This window comes from Rhynchophorus ferrugineus, unplaced genomic scaffold (genome assembly GCF_030347505.1).
Source record: "Rhynchophorus ferrugineus isolate W39M unplaced genomic scaffold, kcgeb_rfMv2 rfM10, whole genome shotgun sequence".
Lineage (NCBI taxonomy): Eukaryota > Metazoa > Arthropoda > Insecta > Coleoptera > Curculionidae > Rhynchophorus > Rhynchophorus ferrugineus.
In genome coordinates, this window is record NW_027472589.1 from 6,249,482 (window position 1) to 6,265,618 (window position 16,137).

The 16,137-nt window shown below is 31.4% G+C and overlaps 1 long non-coding RNA gene across 1 annotated transcript; it reads left to right on the plus strand.

Annotated features, from left to right (window-relative positions):
- Positions 1–14,715: 14,715 nt before the first annotated feature.
- LOC143203880 (uncharacterized) lies at positions 14,716–15,743 on the plus strand. Its single transcript, XR_013007460.1, has 2 exons — positions 14,716–14,975; positions 15,035–15,743. It is a non-coding gene; the product is annotated as an uncharacterized LOC143203880 (long non-coding RNA).
- The last annotated feature ends 394 nt before the right edge of the window (positions 15,744–16,137 follow it).

The following is a 16,137-nucleotide window of genomic DNA, read 5'->3' on the forward strand; positions in this document are numbered from 1 at the left end:
CGGACACAAAGCTGTGAAAGATATATTATTGCGCTGAAAAAGTGCGAAAATATATCAAGAAACCAGTTCTTTCCACGCCGTATCATTAGTGAAATATTTTGACTAACATATATTGTTCAAATTTCTGAATAGTTTCCTTGAAGTGAGGACAAAATGATCAGAATACATGCAATTACCTAAAGTACGTTTGTATGGTGTAGACTTAATGAGGACTTAATAAATATTATCGCTATTTCAGGATCATCGTCTATTTCTGACAATTTCTTACTATTTCTAACTTCAATTAGAAAGTTAAGCGCATGTTAATAAATATTGATGTTTCTACAAAACTATTTTCTATGCTGGTTTAAATAAATAGTAATTGGAATAAAAAAAAATACATTCTTCACTTATTTTCGAACTAAATTATATGTTAATAAAAACTGATATTTTCCCATTTCCTTAGTAATGTAAATCGTAGAAGAAACATAGAATAGATAAAATAATATGAACACTATGCAATACAGTACGCCTTGTTATATGTTGATAACACTGCTTCCATGTAAATCATTTGATGAATATGTATTGCTCAGGTTACACGCCAAGTATATATATATATATATATATATATATATATATATATATATATATATATATATACAGTATATATATAACATCATTGAAGCAATTGGCCCTTGTTTTGGTACAATAATGGGACAACATTTCTTTGAAAATTCACAGCAAAAAAATTTAGAATAATTAATGCTTATTAGTTAATGTACATTACATAAATCAATAATTGTACAAATTTCCGGAAAAAAAAATTATTGACTTTTAACCAGAATACTACTGATTGCCTTCTTAATCATCCATTACAAGCGCCTTTATTAAAACTAATCGAGGGTTTAACTTTGACGGATCCGCGATCATTTGCTTCCTTATTATTTGACGTGCAATTAAAAATGCATACAATCTCGATTCTTTCGTTCCTTGAAGCCCCAACAACTCGCAATTAAAATGAATAATAACTATTAATGAATTGTTGTTTACCTTTCGGTTTCCTATAAGAAAAAATCGAAACAAAAGATATTGTATTCTGCATAATTATTTACATATCGATTTAAAATTGAATGAATGAATTGGTCTATATTGTTCTTGTTTATATATTTTTTTTAAGTGATTTATAATTACCTGGAATCCTAGAATCATTTTAAATAATTCATGTTTTATATATACATATATATATATATATATATATATATATATATATATATATATATATATATTTATGTATATATATAATGTATATATATAAAGCATGATATATATTAAAAATAATCATAAATATTAAACAATCACAAACATACATTCACGACCATGCCCAATCAGAATTCTGTCGCCTTTACCACTGCACCACCGAGCCGGCAATTCATGCTTTTAATCACAATCATATAGTCAGGACAGATGCAGTGTTGAAATATAACATTAATTTAAAAATTAGAGATTTTCAAATCAAATTCTCAAAACGGTTCAATTATATTGAGATCTGGTCATTATGCCAACCTGGCAAGACCTCTGGTGATAGTCAAGATGGTCCTCAAGCCAAGACTCGCATTATCATCTTAGAATTTGGCATTGTTTGGTATCAGTATGTTATTTACAGTAAGAACTTCGTCAATGAGGATGTAGATATTCATTCACAGTAATTCGACCAGTGATGTGAATGAGAGGGAGGGTCAGCTATTTAATGATACTGCCGCCCAAATCATAACTGACCCCTCCCCCCATCATGCTTGGCTGTAGGAAGCAGGTAATCCATATCATAAGTTCTTGAAAATTAAAAAAGGTTCGGTTTCACAATGGTAACCCTTCCATGAAAGATAGCTTGGTCGATCTCCAGCGATACTATTTTTGTCGATACAGTATTACCAAAGTATTGAGTTCTGCTGTCACTTTTGCCGCGGTTGTTTTAAATTTTCAGGTCACGATCCTTTTTAAAGTTCGTCGGTCTCTGTCAGTTAACTTCTCGCCCATTATTATTCATCGCCGATGATACCATCCAGCATTACCGTGAATACTGTCGTTCATAAAACATTAAACAATCATTCGAAGATCATACATTTCTTCATATAAGTCGAAGATAGTAAGAAATAATTAGAAAAGTTGTTAGAAATAGAGAATGGCCCTGAAACAACAATAATCTTTAGTAAGACCTTATTAAGTAGGTTCTGCCATCTCCGAACTCATATATAGCACAATTGTTGATAAATCCATAAAATTTCTAACTAGTACTCTTATTCCAACAATACTTTTTAAAACTCTCTGGAATTACTATTATTTTATAGAATACTATGGAAAACTCTATTGGAACCATTAATTTACGAGTTACTATGATTTCCGTAAAACAACTTTTGCTATTTTTAAAATAACCGATAAAACAGAAGCCTTTGTATTCATTAGACATTATCTTTTACACTATGTACTTATACATAATACTAAGTACTTATACATACTTATACATACTCATACATTACTTTAAGTACTTGCGCGCATTCTAATCATTTTTTTCACTTTATAGAGACATGTATTGAGAAAAAATGGGCAATATATATTAAAGAAATATATTACCGTGTCGAAAGAACGATTTTCTTGATACATTTTCGCACATTTACACAGATCTTGCAACATGTGGTCGATCCATATCATGCAAGAGCATTACTTGCGTCTATTACCCGCTATTGCTGGTCTATATGAATTCGGCAGACATCTGCAGGAACAGTTTCAGAGGTTTAGCAAATCCGCTTTTGCGTAGGTTTGAAAGACTTAAAACAAAATCAAAATGATTTTATTGCATTGTGTTGCATAAACACCATAAAACAAATGAAGAAAGAATGTCCAAGGGTTAGTGTAATTTTACTTAAATATTTACTTATTTATTTTCCAGTTCTCATATCGAACAAATCTGAGTGAATATAGAGCACTTTTTATAATCTATTTTTCTATAATGCTTCCTTATTTATAACCTTGTTTATCTAAATATACCGACTATTAAAAATTGTGCAATTTTGTATTATGATTGCAGAACTCAGAATTTTCTATTTCAATTTGATAAGATAATGCCTGATAATATATATATATATATATATATATATATATATATATATATATATATATATATATATATAGCGAGTTATTAAACCTTTATTTAAGATAAATACTTTATTACTGATATTGGTAAAGTAATTTAATGCTATATTTCGTTGTAGTTGTTTCATTTCCATCAATTTACAAGCAACGCGGGTATGGGATGAATAGATCAGTATGATCAGTATAAATATATCAGTATTAAAATGAAATTAGACTACTTAAGCTGAAGTTAAGAGTAACCCTTATACACTATGCAAATTCGTGTACTTTGGTTCGCTACAATGTTTTGATTTCGTGTACATTGTCTAGTAACTGTGTTGCTTCAGCATCGCTATGACTGACCTTCCTTCTTGGTTTACCCACCAATCTTGGATAACTTCGTAAATCCATTTGATTTGTACACTTGTTCATTGGTTATAAATACGCACATTAGTGCATTTGTTTGAACGTTCTTTGCATTTTAAACTCGAGAGCCCTATAGACCCAAATTTGGAGGAGCATTACTTAACAGAAGGGCAGTTCCTAGATGCAATTGAAATAGTAAGTATTCCGTTATAGTCCCTGTATAATTGGATATGTCTATTGAAGAATATATCCATACAGACAAATAAATAATTCGATATTGGAATTATTCGCGTATTTCTTTTACAACATTATAATATCCAACAATAAATAGTACGGATATAATATTGTTTTGAAAGGACGTAAATTGGGAGGTTTGAATTGGACGCTATACATTTTTACATAAATCATTTCGAAATTGTCTGTGCCTTTTGAAGGAATTCAAGCTGACAGGCAATGCAACACCAAAAGGAACAACAAGTAATTGGTAATATTGCAGTTGTCAGTTAATATTAGATAGTGTTTTTTGATATATATTTTTTATATATAAAGCCTCCTTATTACAAACGATGATTTATCTCAACTATATCCATCAAGCTGCCAGCGTCGCAGCAACTATCCAACAAAAGGTCGAAAAACTGGAGTCATCTTCTTAGATGTCTCCAAAGCTTTCGATCAAGTATGGCACCACGGTCTAATATTTTACCGAACGACCTAATATACCTGATAGATTCAGATTCATACTTGGACAGTAGGCCCTTTCAAGTGAGGGTCGATGACGCAGTCTCCTCTCGTAAACAAATTTCCGCAGGAGTCCCGCAAGGTGCTCCACTAGCCCCAGCATTATTCAACCTTTATATGGCTGATAACCCGCTCTCAAAACTTTTCCACACAGCATTTTATGCACATGATACCGCTTTCTTCGCAACCTGTTACTGTCCCGACGCTATTCGCAACAGACTCCAAGTACTGCTGAACCAAACGATAGCGTGGTAGAAATTCTGGCGGCATACAGATAAACCCGAGCAAAACTCAGGCTATTCTGTTTCACCGCAAGAAATAGTTCCAAATCGATAAAGTCATCATAAAGTTTTATACCTCGGTCTCCAGTTCGAGCGCAGATTCCAACGGTGAGCCTAAATGCAGCACGCCATTTGCAAAGGAAATGGCGTTTACACTATTTCCACTACTCTGCAGAAAAAGCAAACTTCCCATCCCACAGAAAGCGATGCTGTATAAAATGCTAGTATGTCCAATTTACCTCAACGGAGCACAGGTGTGGTACAGGTATGTCTCGGAGAAACAACTTGAACTACTACAAGTGTTCCAATCCAAAAAAGTTCGCGCGTTACTCAGATCCCCTCGAATCAGGTATACCCTTTGTGAAAACTTTCATGATCATGCTCACTGTGAGGTTTTCCATAGGAACCTTAGAACACGACAACACATTGATAAAATCTCTACCCGTCCACAAACCCCGGTAGTAAGCAAACTACGACAGTCCCGGTCATAACCCAGGGTCTCTGTCGCCCGCAAAACAATCATACCCCGAACCTGAAGCGACATCAGCCAAAGACCATTTGGTTCTAGCTGGTCAATCTAGTAAAAAATAAAAAATATCTGGACTGGACCAACTTAGAAATCATCCAAGAAGATATCCGGTCTTATCCAGCCTGGTTACTGGCGTGATTGGCATTATTTTCCTTCTCGGATTTTGCACTCTTGGCTAGGACTATCACAAATATAAATTTACGACCATGCTATAAACGTTTTTATAAATTACCCGCTATAAACATTTGTTCTATTTGTTGGGGTTTTGTTACATGATATTAAAGTATTAAGTAATGCGTCAAAATCTAATTGCATTCGTTTAATAGTATTTCTTAGTAATTTAATATCGCTTATTAAACTATCATATTATTTTATCGTTATATAAAATATATATATTCTGACAAAATATATATTCCAATATCTAATATGATATATTATGCTGGATAAGAAATTAAACAACCAAAAAATTACATCCTGAGTGAATCTCTGTACAATACTGTGCTATTGGACAAAAAAAGGATTATAATTCCATTTGTCATTTTGATAACGTTAAGAAATAAACAACAAATTGTATTATATTAAATAGCATATTATCTTCCGTCACTCAAATGGAACCATGTGGCTTAAAAAATATGTGAAAAACTAAGAAGCTGAAGTATTAAAAATATACTGGTTATTGGTTAGATATTCAGCTTCGTCAGTATGCAATACTATTTTGCTTTAGCAACAAATTTTGAAATCAGTGTGGGTTTACGGTGTTCAACTCTGGGGTTTGCACATGCCAAAGCAATAGAAATATTATACAAAAATTCCAAACAAGGTGCTACAAAATAGTGTTGATGTTCCATGGTAGAGTCTATTCAAAACAGTAGTGACACGGGAGACCTGTCAAAACCTCGTAATGTTGCCGCAGCAACCCTGAGTTTTAGCACATTGTTGCTCTGACATATAACAAAATTATAATCTAAATAAAATAATGAAATGTTATGTACTATAACTAACTTACGATTAATTATACAGCTACAGTAATTTATAGGTTAGAGTTGTTTTAGCTAAATTTATTGATTTATTTACAATATTATTTTAACTACTACCAACTGACTACCTTCAATTCGGTGCCAAACCCAACCAGTTATATTAATTTAGGTATGTTTTATTGGTAATATAATTTTTTTATATATCAGAGAATGAAATTACTATTTTTGTTTTTTTAGTAGTAGTTTAGGTAGGTATTAAGCTAAATTTTTTATATATAGTAAAATATAAAGTAATTGTAGTAGGTAGGTTAAATAAGGTTTTTGATTATTTTTATTTAGTCATTACTAAGATTATTATGTACATATTTCATTTTAAAATAATTTTTTTTGCGTTAAAAATGTAAGTTTAATTATTTTTAAATTATATTTTTATTATTTTTATTTTAAATAAATAAGGAACTTATTATTTTTCTCTTATTAGCGTCAGATATTTACTCAATAAATTACACTGTTACCTTATTTAATATTACAATGGGTAGGTCGAGTAATGGTAAAGCCCGTATGAGGAAAAATGTTCTTCAAATGTTCTAACTAAACAATAACAAAAAGTTATTGTCTCCGCCGAGAATCGAACCCGCCACCTCTGTTTTATGTTGATCTAAACGCTTTAACCATTCCACCATACAAGCAGTTGTTTGCAATATTTCTACGAGGTCTTATATGCTAAAGTTAGTGCTTAAAAAGCAAACTGAATGGCTTTTGCACTGAACGACTTCCAATTTTGCATCACATCAGCTCAGCAACAACATTATACCCAAATATCTAATTATTTTAGATAAAATCTATGTGAAAATTTGGTACGTGCCTTTGAAATTTGAGCGTTTCCCTCGATTTAATCCCCTTCCCCTCAACATATCCAGATTTGGCTCCAATGAGATCACCTCGGAAGTGCAGAAAGAATTTTGAAAATCGGCCCACAATTGACGGAGAAATCGGCGAACATATATTAAAGAAATATATACTGCCGAACATAGAACATAGGAGGAGACCAGCAAACGCAACATTAAAATTTCAGGTGATATGTTTTCTGTTTTTTTTTATGTGGTTTGATTTTTAGAACAACAAACTCAGTTCCAGTTTCTGCATAGATAAGATAATATATGATAATACCATATCTTTTTAAACACTTTTAATGGATTAGTATATCATTTATATCCATTAAAAACGTTCTCTAACAGCTGCGACTAACATATATCGATAGCATGGCTGTTAGAAGAAAGATATTTACTCTCTTTATGGTTGTCCTTTCTGATCTCTGTATTTCAACCCTGATGGCAGAAACGGGTGAGACAAAATTAATTGATAAAGCTATCATAACATATATAACCATTGCAATTATTATATTGCTAATACTACTATATCTTAGTAACTGCTGGTAAGTTTTCAATTCACACTATGTTATTGTTTAATTTCTAATACGTATTTATCAGTTTTTTGTATCGATCTCTTAAATAGAATCATTGTTCACAATTATGTTATCAGTTAATTGCTAATAATATTATATGTTTTTAAATATTTCTCAATTTCTATTATACATTTCTTAACGTTATAACATATTCTTAATATTTCTTGATCGTAGAAAACTTAGTTGTATATTTAATATATCTAAAATTTGTTGTTTTAGCTGGAAGGAAGGGACATCCATAAAGTTAATCTTAACATGCAAATTCGCAGAATTCATGAAAAAGACGAAATCACTTACTATGATATTGGGTTTTCGAAGAAAGAGCAATAAACAAAGAAAAAGGAAACAGCAGTCACGTTTATATTACTTAAATATTATCGCAATTGCTTTACTAATTATTTTGCTTTCTTTCAATTTATATTATATTTTAGTATTAGCTAAGTAGTAAAATATATGTTATAAATAAAATATAATATAATAAAAGTAATACTAAATGTAATGTTTAGGACAATATAAATTTAATAAACATATAAATAACTAAAATTTATATATATATATGTATATATATATATATATATATATATATATATATATATATATATATATATATATATATATATATATATCAATATAATAATGTTTATTTATTAATTACAATACCAATGATATTCCTTATCGGAATTTAGGTTTTGCATTTTTACCTCTACGTCCTTTCGGATTCACAATGCAAAAGTAGCAATCGTTAACGTGATCTTTTGGTTCTCGCCAGGTTCTCGATAGCAACCGAAAATATAGAAATAGAATTTAATATATCTATTATATTTAATTCACCATTTAATTAAAATTAGCTGATTACCTTCCGTACATCTTTTACAATTATTACAAGCAACATAAGGGCTCCACATGTCTTGTCTTGATTCCGAACAGGACAGTTAAAATATGCTTCATAGGCTTAACAGAGAACGTGCGATGTATTAAGGAACTTAATAAATTGCCCACATATATAACAAAATGCATCATCATCATATTTACACTTTCGCGACGACATTTTAAGGTATTCTAGATTTCTACAAAACACCTGATCGTTGTTTACCACTCTAGTGCCTTCTATCAGCGCTGTGTGAACGTTTAAACCCCTCTCTGATCCTGCGGTATTTTTAAATGTATTAAAAATTATTAAAATTTATAAAAAAATTCAAATATTAGTTTTATTACGATATTACGATTATTACAAAAGCAAACTTTATACCAAAAAAGGTATTTTCTCTTCGTATTTGTTCATCACTAAGCGGAAAATCATAAAATAAACTTTAGGACAAAGAACGAAATTTTTTTCGTAGAATCGTGTAATACTAAAGTGTATTAGAAATAGCGCAGTCAATTCTTAGTGATATCTAAATTGATCAATCTAATATTTTGTAGTAATAATTATTGAAACATGTTCTTATGTATACTTAATCTTATCATATATATATCATTCATATATTCTATATTTTTTTTAGAAATTAAATGAGATCCCCTAAAGAAACGATCGAAGGGATGATCGTGTATGGACAGCTTAACCATATAGTCGTAGTAAAATTATTTATGAGTATCACCTATAACTTCGTTCGGAGTGTGTCTTTGATGATCTTCTATTTTTACCCATATTTCCAATAATCTGCGGCTGTGCACTTAAGTACAAACTAAACTGCGAGCTTCTGTCCAAACTCCGGTGGACTGCGTTTGTTCATAGTAACTTAATGACCTTATACACTGAAGTTTAGACTAGGAATCCATGAAATAAAGATGATTTTCACAACATAGATGTTTCCTAATTGGACTAGTTTATGGACAGGGGTCTGTGAGCAGCTTCAATCCATATTTTGGGGCCTTGAAGCTTCGGTCGGAGTGCCTTTAATGTCCTTCTGACTTCCGCTCCTTTTACCCAAATTTCCAATAGTCTGCGGCTGAGTAATTGAGTACACCCTGAGTCCACCTTTGGTGGTTTTACACCCTGTGAACTGTGAAGTTTAGGCTAGGAATCCATGGAATAGGGATGATTTTCAAATCATAGATGTTTTCTAAATGAAACAATTTACGGATAATGGTCTTTGAGTACCTTCAATCCACATTGTGTGGCCTTGGAGCTGCCGGAATTTTGCGAGAACAGCTGCTAATCCTAGAGTTAACCGGTCTTGTTTTCTCTATTGGAATTAATTAAAAAAAACAGCTCAAAGAAAACGTCCAATGTTGAATTTCATAATACATATTTAGATTTATAGAATAGAGTCATTTTTACCATTGTGGGAGAAGCCTACAAAATGATTGATTTCCTAATAGCTCAACAATATCTTTCAAGCAGTCAGGATAGGGATTTTTTTTAGTTCTTGCTGATTTACAACTCTAAATACATGACAGAAGAATATTACCATAACGAACGTTGAAAATATTTGGGTGAATTATTCAAACATTTTTTGAATTTACAAACTTAATGGCACCACTTTTAACATAATTATTGTATACCTGTCAATCTAAAAGTACTTGTTGAAACAATATGTTCATTGATAAATAAAATGAGGACAAAAAGAAACAATATTGGTATGTTACAATCTTGAAAGTCATTCTGACCACCAAGCAGCATCAATTTTATTTATGGTGGGAATATTAGTGTCAAATTTATAACAAATCATTTTCAGCGACATCAGATAGGTATATATATATATATATATGCCAAAATTTTCCCCGAAATAACACCATAGAATAGGAACTGGTAATAACTGGTAATGATATATTTTAGTAATAATTTAATATTCATTGTATGGGTATGATCTGGCTAGAATTTGTTGATAGTGAAAGTGGCTGGCAAAATATGAAATTCAGAGAATCTATGAAATTTCAGTGACACTATGAAATAATTAAATTTGCTAACAAAAGCAGACCTGGATCAAATACACAAAATATAAAACTATCAACGAAACCCTATTGATCTAATGATCAACAAGAAAAAAAAATTTATATAAGAGTATATAAAAGTAAGTAAATTATTGTTTTGTAAGAATAATGATGTATTAACTGGAGACATCTTTCAGCTGAAAAGTACAGAGCATCCGTTCGTTTTGGGATAGTAAATGTACAATATGTTAACCGAAAGCTCGATGTGGCATATTCACAAATGTTATTTCTTGACCAAGAACAGTAGCAAAAATTGCGGTAAGGATCATAATTGATCATTCATGGAGATTTTAAGACAATTTTACTGCTTTCATATATAACGATGCTGGTGGGTATTTTCGTTTCACTAAAAAAAATATAACTCGAGTTATTCTCTTTTTCAAGAATAAATTAAATCCAATATGCGATGAATATGAATTCACGCCAACCTCTGATGTCTAATCGCTTCTAATGCCATTGGCCCACATTCCGGCGCAAAAACTCGACGAACAGTTTTTGTTTGGAAATACCGTGTACATTAATACAGAAAAAACAACTTGAATTACTTCGCGAAGAAACACGTCAAACGGCCGTTAATTACCATAGCGAAGGTAAAAGAAGGTTTTAAAGTCCACTTCGAATTTCTTATAATGACTATGAGTATTCCCCGAAATGATCTTCGGACTGTTCCAAGAATGAGAATATTAGAGTGCAAAAAACGATAACTATTCGTTGAAATTTAATTTGTCGAGTTACTGGGTGATACTAAAAAGTGTTATTGGGTAAGAGGAATTACGATTATCCTACTCTACAAAAAAAGGAGCTCAAGGAGATGTACCCTATCGGCCATCGGCCCTATCTTAGTATCTGTTGTAATAATGTTTATATTTTAACACTACTATTCTTCTACTAAATGCACCTCACTACACTGCACTACACAAGAGCAAATTTACAAGGAGTAGGAGAGTACAGTAGGTGGTGTACTGTGTACAGTAGCTAGAGAATTTGGCCCAATGCCCTTCTTTGTGGTACATCTCCTTGGCCTCCTAGGTAATGTAAATATAAATTGTAGGTTAGTCGGCAACGACTAGTAACAATACAATAAAATAAATTTAAAGAAAACTACAACGATCCAGTAATGTTTTCTTCATAGAGTTTCATAACGTTCAGAAATTTCTTTATTAAAATATTAGAATGTAAAACGCAATGTAAAGGCCCCAATAGGTGTAAATCACTTTATTATAGTGTCCAAAATTGGCGTGTAAAACTCTGTGTAAGCATGTACACTTGGTACGCATGTACGAAAAGAAAATATCAGTGCCCATTCTACTTTAAATTATATAACAAGTGCTCTAGAAGAAAATGCAGTGATTAAATCGCAAGACACGGAAGAAACTGAAGGAAAAATGTACACAAGGAGTCAGAGAAGAACCAAATAAGAAGAACACATACAACCCAACAACCTGCTCCCTATTTGGGTATATTTGTCTCATTTTATAAAACTTATATTAGGTATATAAATACTATGTCAAAGGTTGTTATACATATATATATATATATATATATATATATATATATATATATATATGTATAAGTGATCTAATTGTGTGTTGCTGAAGTTACTTTTTCTTAACTTACTTTACTTACTTTCTAACTTTCTTAACTTAGAGTTACATAAACCGAAAGAAATAATAAATCTCAAGACTTCAAATGTTCTGTTATCAAATTATTTCAGCCACTTTATTAACTACATCTTATATTTACACAATCCCGAAAATTCCTAACATTTCAATTAAAAATTTAGTTTTTATTAATCTCTTGAAATATCTGGAAAATTTGGAAAGCTGTAAGTGTAACAACGAATAACCAAGAAACATATACAAATATAACAAGATTTTATTCTTACCTTTATTAATATATGCTTGTTCCGTAGCAATCTAGCAAAATAGTATTAAAAAATCATAATAATTTATTAATAATTCTTAACTTACACACTTATTTTTGCATTATCTGCTGAACATTTTTCGTATTATATAATAAATAACTATATTGCATCAACAAACTTTTGTAGACAAAAAGTTAACCTAAAAATTACTTCCTAACCGCAACCGTCGTAAACAACATTGCCTGGCTGTCAAATCTGTCAAACTAGTTTAGAATAAATGCGCATAAACATTTCTGACTAATCCTCATGCACGCCACTGTACTATTACCGTATTTCGGAAACTATTGGTACTCCTAGACCTTTATGGATACTAACTTTTCTAATATACCATGGGGATTTACCAATGTTGTGAAGAACTTTGTTTTGATAAGTTTGGATGATGTTAATATTGGATTTACTGTATGTGGCATAGGTCTCCACTGGTTTCGAAATTTGTTTATATAGTAACAGCAACAATTCTTTAGTACGATTTATATTTCATACAAATGTAATTATTCTTTGATAGATACATCAACTCGATAACATAAAAATAACAGGTCAATTAGAAAGTCACCGGCCTAAGATAGTAAAACACAATTTTTTGCCAAAATTAGTTTTTTTTATTCAACATAATACCCTTCATGGGTGATACAATGATTATAGTGACCCTTTAACTTTTTGATACCATTTTTGTAGTACGATTTGTACTTTGCTTCAAAATAGGCCTCAGTTTCGTCGATCAACTCTTCGTTCGACGAAAATTTCTTCCCAGCGAGCATTCTTTTAAGATCTGAGAATAGGAAATAGTCTCTGGCGGCCAGATCTGGAGAATACGGTGGCCGATGAAGCAATTCGAAGCCCAATTCATTGATTTTTGCCATCGTTTTCACTGATTTGTGACACAGTACATTGTCTTGGTGAAGCAGCACTTTCTTTTTCTTCAAATGCTGGTGATCGATGAAAATTATTCCATGCGTATCCCAAAATACAGACGCCATAAACTTGCCAACCGACTGTTGCGTTTTCCCGCGCTTTGGAGCGGGTTCATCGTATGCAGTCCACTCGGATGACTGTCGATTGGACTTCGGGATGAAATGATGGAGCCATGTTTCATCCATTGTCACATATCGAACTCGAGTTTATTACGCTTGATCATCTTCAAATATTGCTCCGAATCATCAACTCGTCGTTGTTTTTGGTTAAAAGTGAGCTCGCGCGCCACCCACTTTACACAGAGCTCTCTAATATCCAAATATTCGGGAATGATATGAAGTACACGTTCAGTTGGTACCATTTGAGGGTTAGGGCTAACCAAAAAACATATGGATTTAATTCTAGTAGAGCCATCTATGTGTCAGGCCGGGGACTTTTCAAATGACCTGTTAATAGACTTTGGATTGATGTTGATAGAAAATTGATAGGCGTTGTTTTAACCATTCAATAATGAAGCGAACTATTGCTCAAAAGCTACAAACTTGTCTTAATCAGAACAACGTTCTAGTAAAACGCTTCAAAATACCATTCGATCGGATGCCGTCTGACAGCCATAACATTGTCATCAGTTCTTACAAATCAACTGCCGGTAAGCACACGAGAAGGTTTAACACAACGACAATCGACGAAGTAGCTGTTGTTATTGTCGGAGAAAATTTGCTAGACAGGTGTAGATGATGTCTAAATTGACACTGACTGCAGCAACTTTTTCAATTTCTTTCAACACCAAAATTTTAACATAAAGTAGAAAATGTTGTGATATCACTACCAAATTGTTATAAATTAGAAGTTTTCATGTAATATGTTCTTGCAATCTACGACTACTTCAATCTAGACCAGAGATAAATAAATATCATCTGTGTTTTAATGAATATATAAAAAAAAAACAATTTAAATTAATCTGTACATAACACGATGAATATTTTTATGCATGAATTATTGAACGCTCTTCATATCGTATCGTAATCAGATTTGAATTATTTTGCTTGCACACACACACTGTTATTTATTATACTAACAGAACTTTACGTAATTCGGATACACGTTGATACTTCACCTTGAAGAAATTAACTTTCAACATAAACCGTAATTAAATTACTCAGACTAAAAAGTGCAACCGTACATAGTTGTAAAACTTATTGTATTTTATCAACAATGTTTATTAACGACAAGTTAATACGAAGCTGTAGACACTTTCGAAATAATATATGAATTATAATATATAATACAACCACAGAGAAATAGAGATTAAACATTTTTTTGGGGAAGCTTTGGGGAAATGTTTCGCGACGTTCAACATCTAGATGTCGTTACTTTTAACTTATTACTTGTTTTAATCGCTATGCTATGAGCCACGACGGGATCTGATTGATTCACATTTGTTTCTGTGATGCGTTTGTTATTTATCTATTGTAAACGCTATTTTCAGTATACCTGGCGCAAGGAATAGTGTGTTTAGAGATTAAATTATTGGTTTATTAGTATATATAAATCAGTTAATTCTTAATCTAGAAAGTGTTGTGTACCTGGATGCACAAATAGTAAAAAAATGCAGAATCGTTTTACTTGGAAGAAGTATTTAGTCTGTCCTTAAAAAATGGTTGATAATATTAAAAATCCCAAACTGACTGGATTAATTATCAGGCATTTATGATCGTTACAGCACGTTATTTTGAAAGTCGGGGTAAGTTTATTCATATTAAAAATTGTATAAAAGATCCAATATTTATTTTTTAATTTTAGAAATTATTCCCCCTCAAAAAGAAGCTATGCAGACGGTGATACTTTTATCCTTGAATCAATTATTTGATAGCTCAACGACCACTGTAATAATAGCTACTGAATGCAAACCTTCTAAGAGAGGATTAACCGAAATTCAATACACTAGGAATTTTGAAAAGTAATTATGGGAATAAATATATTGGCTTAAGACTACTTAACCAAGATAGTTTGAAAACTTTTTGAATCTATTAGAGCACCTGGACTCAGGACAATTCATCGTTCGGCTAGTACGTTTGAGAAATCATTTAAAGTGCTTATCATAAGTAACTCATTCAATACTAATGGGGGATGTATTACCAGGAGTTGAGAAATTGCTTGAAAATTGTCGAAACTTGACCTTATTCCAGATGTTCCTATACGAACAAAGGAGGCAAGGTAATATCTCATGCCCAGAAAGTTGTTTTACTATACTATCAGTAGGTCTTTGAGCTATCTCCTATCTTTTATAACACATTATTGTCAAACATCTTTTAAAAATGTAAAATTAAAACCTTCTAATTGTACACTACATAATCATCTTATGGATAGGATATCAAAAATTATAAGGTGCGCCATGTACTTTTGGATAAAACAGGTAAACAAAATTGTCATAGGGATATACTCATAGTTTGCTTTCAGTATAAGAAAATAAAAAGACAGAACTCTAATAGATCGTATTAAATCGATGGCATTAAACAAATATGGAAAAAGGAAAAGACAAAAGAGATAATTTTGATATGTTCCAAGGTTCAACAAATTTCTTTGTTTAGGATTATTTATTTAGAATTTATACACAAATTATATTATATATATATATATATATATATATATATATATATATATATATATACATATATATATATAAGGGACAAACCAAAATTTATCCTTATTGAGGTTTCTTTCTATTACTCTATGCATATAACCACGTTTAACCATCACCTAAGATCTATGTTACGTTGTAAAATACAAGAAAAATTGCCTTGGGAACCAGCATATGTTTTACAAAAGCTCAGATCGAAACCACTTACAATATTTCTTTCTTGGTCCGAAAATCGATTTCAAGACAGTAAAAGTAGTTGAAAAAA